Below are 4001 nucleotides of genomic sequence, written 5' to 3' on the forward strand. Positions count from 1 at the left end.
TGGTGGTGGTGGTGGTGGTGGAGGTGGTGGAGGTAGTGGTGGAAATGGTGGAGGTGGTGGGAGGTAGAGGGGATAGAGGTGGTGGTGGAGGTGGTGGAGGTAGTGGTGGAGATGGTGGAGGTGGTGGGAGGTAGAGGGGGTAGAGGTGGTGGTGGTGGTGGTGGTGGAGGTGGAGGTAGAGGTGGTGGAAGTGGAGGTGGAAGTAGTAGAGGTAGAGGTGAAAGTTGTGGAGGTGATGGTGATGGTGGTGGTGGAGGTGGTGATGTGTATGCACCTACACACAGTGTTGTTCTGTCCTCTCTTTACAGAGAAGATGACCAAAGCACTGAAGAAAGAAAAGACACAGGGAACCCCAACTGTCCTTAAGCACTGCAGCAGGAACTAGAGGCAGGTCTGTCTCTCTACTGGTCCAGAGCCACAGTTAGCTTTTTTAAGAACGAGGAGGTGGCTTTTCTGATCTAAATGCCAAAGGCCTATATAAAATCAAATAAATGATGAAGTTTTTCTGAGATATGACTCAGGAATACTCCATAAACTTAAAACTTTTCTGGGTTGTTTTATAACGAAGATAGAAAACCATCAGTCATCTGACTTGCGGAGGCTTGGCTGATACAGAGCAATTCTCTGCTTGAACCAGGCAGAAGGCTCACTTGACTCAGAATCTGGGGCAGGAGAGAAGAGCAGAGAGCAGCTATTTCTCGCCTGCTGTGGCTTGGGACGGGGGTGTGGGTGAGGAACCTGAAGCTGAGCTGTTCGGTCAGCTCCAGACAGAAGAGACGATGAGGCCTCGGGCTGACGGGATGGAAGCACCCAAGCAACGGGAAGCTGCCCTCTGGTCCTCTGCCTCGCAGACCCACGCCCAGACCTTGGAAGCTCAGAGGCCTCAGAGCATAAGGGCCTGGGACGGGCTCTGCAGGAGGTGCTTCCTGTTGTGTCTAACAGGACACAACACTGCCTGTGTCACCTTCCAAGGGTGCACACTCAGGGACACCGAGGTGGTTTCAATCATCATAACACAGTGAACAGTGGCCGCGACGTATAAAGTAAACCTCAGGAAGCAGCGTGCACGTGCAGTAACGATTTAAGTTCATTGCAAATGTCTTTTATGCAGCCCAAACAGAATAGTCTTCGCTTTCGTATCACTCTTGCACAAAAGGTATCTAGGAAGTTTCAAAAACATTCTCATGCATTCATTCAACGCCACTACTGCTGCGTCCACGACCACTTGCTAGGTGCCACCGTGTGATGGACCCTGTCTTGGAAAGTCACTGTCTAGTTCAAGTGGCTCAATTTACCAGTAAAAACTCAGGGCCCAGGCCCGGGGAGACGGCTCAGTAGAATAAGCGCTTGCCTGCCTGGCAAGCACAAGGGCCTGAGTGCAATCCCTGGTTCCAAAAAAAGAAAAAACAAAACAAAAAAAAAACAAAACACCTCAAGGCCCAGAGATGTAGTATCTTGCTCAGCGTCATGCAGCTAGGGCTTGGTGAAACTAGATAAAGAAAATAGTGCTACTTTTCAATTAAGATCCTGGTCTACAGCTCTTCAGAAAACCGAGAAAGTCATTGTCTTCCTTCCCTTCCACTCCGACTCAGTAAATCAGTTTTGGCTTTGTGATTATTAGAGAAAGTGAGTATTTTCCTACACTGTGTTTTCTGGGGCCAAGCACAGTCTGTCAGTAACAAGCCAGAGGCTGTCCTTCTCTGGAACTGTCTGTTCTGCATGTTAGTAGAGCCCGCTCGCTCCCCACAAGGATTCTCAGTTGTGGGGCTGGAGCCCCGGGGTCAGGGCAATCGTGCAGCTTGCCTTTTGCCTTTTCAAAGGAGGCAAAATATGTCAGCCCTCTGCCAAAAACACCACAAAGGTCTGTTTCACTGTTTTCTAAAAGAATTAGTTCTACAAGAAATGTTGATCGTAGTTGTATTTGTCAGGGTTCTCCAGAGAAACAGAACCAAAAGGGCGTGGGGAGAGGGAGGGGAGAAAAAAAGAGATTTTTTTAAAAAGCATTGATTCATGCAGTTATTGACAAGTCCAAAGCCTGCAAGGTACTTGCAATTCACGATGGCCAGCTGTTGGAAGAATTCTCTCTGGCTTAGGAGAGCTCGGATTTCTGTTCTATTCAACTAACTGGATGAGGTCCTCCCCAGTACGGTAATCTGCTTTACTCAGGGTCCACTGATACAAATGTCAAACCCATCGAAAATACTCTCACAAAAGCGTGGCGAATAATGCTTGGTTATACGTGGAGGCACAGGCGCAAGCTGACGCGAGGTCAGCCGGCATAATAGTACGTGCTGAAAATTTGACAGCCGGAAGCATCGCAGCAGGATTCAGGGCAGCTGTGTGAGAGTGACTGGAGAAAAGGCCTTTGGATTCCTGGACCTCACAGAAGGATGGCTTGACCTGAAAAGAAAGAAGAGATCCTGGAAACGTCAGAAAAGCCGTCAGGTGGACAAGAATGTTAAACTCGAAAACACATTTTGGCGAATATAGAGATCTATGTTCCTGATGTTTTTCCTCGTTCTGTTTCATAGATGAAGAAAAGGAAAATCCAGAAATCAAAGATGATCTAGGGGAGAAACTTTCTGGCCACCACCAAAAGCTAGGAAGAGGTAAGGAAGTGCTCGTTCCTTCCTGTTCCGTATACAGCACGGCCCTAACACAGTGATGCCTTTGGCTCTCAGAACTGTGAGACTTTTTCCTCTGCAGTCCCGCACTGTAGGTTCTTCTGGGTTGCTAAGTCCTCGGCTGGTGTAAAAATGGCCACCAATTTCCTAGTGCACGAGAAAATCTGGGTCGACAAGTTCAAGAGGATGATACAGAAATGAAATTCTCCCAGCAGATGAATGGACCTGTGGATGGTGCCGCCTGGCGGGAGAATGGCGCCAGCGTGATCCTCCATGCATTACAAGAGCCAGAGAGAACACCCAGAAAGCACTCAGGAGTCCCTGGCTAGAATCTCTGGCCCTGGAGTCTCCGGTGGGCCTGCTGGAGACCACCACAGTGAGCTTGTTGTCAGGGTTGCCAGCCTGGAAGTGGAGAACCAGAACCTGAGAAGCGCGGTGCAGGATCTGCAGCAGGCCAGCTCTAGACTGGAGGCCTGGCTGAACACCCTCGAGAGGAGCTCACCCATCCGTCGAGCCACAGCCCCACAGACCCAACACGTGTCTCCCAGGCGCCAATGGAGCCCCCAACCAAGAAGGTGGCCACACCAGCAGGGGACGACGACAAGGACAATGACATCAACCTAGTTGGCAGAGATGAAGAGGAGGACAAGGAGGCAGCCTGGCTGCAGGAGGAGAGGCTAAGGCACTATGCAGAAACAAAATGCAAGAAGCCTTTGCTGGTGACCAAGTCCTCCACCCTCCTGGATGTCAAACCTTGGGATGAGGAGACTGACATGCCAAGCTGGAGGCCTGTGTACGCTCCATCCAGTGGATGGGCTGCTCTGGGTGGCCCCAAGCTGTCCCCGTGGGTTACGGCACCCGAAAGCTGCAGATCCAGTGTGTGGTGGAGGAGGACAAGGTGGGCACCGGCTTGCTGGAAGAGGAGGTCCCCAGTGTGAGGAGCACGTGCAGAGAGTGGACATCGCAGCTTTCAACGAGATCTGAAGCCGAGGGCTCGTGTGTGCAAGGGAGGCCCTGCCAAGGGTAAAGACTGAGACTAGCCTTGAACTCATGACAATGAGCCTCAGCCTCCTATGTGCTGCAATTACAGGCATGCAGTCCATAAGTGGCTCATGCACAGCTAATATAAAACAGACGAGATTTAAGGAAAAAGCAAAAGGAAATATATATATATATATATATATATATATATACACAAAATAGTCACATTACTAATTTTTCTCAGTTTGTTGAAAAGATAGATTTGTACTTACATCGTTTGCACAATTAAATGTTGATATCTCATACTCTGAGCAAGTGATTTAAAGATAACAATACGCAACGTATTAACCATTGTTACCTTCCTATCATATTGTTTTGGAACTTTTTTCTTTAAAA

The 4001-nt window shown here is 49.1% G+C and overlaps 1 pseudogene; it reads left to right on the plus strand.

Moving 5' to 3' along the window:
• Positions 1 to 2756: 2756 nt before the first annotated feature.
• LOC101584930 lies at positions 2757 to 3608 on the plus strand (annotated as a pseudogene).
• Positions 3609 to 4001: the final 393 nt, after the last annotated feature.

This window comes from Octodon degus, unplaced genomic scaffold, assembly GCF_000260255.1.
Source record: "Octodon degus isolate 3935 unplaced genomic scaffold, OctDeg1.0 scaffold00049, whole genome shotgun sequence".
NCBI lineage: Eukaryota > Metazoa > Chordata > Mammalia > Rodentia > Octodontidae > Octodon > Octodon degus.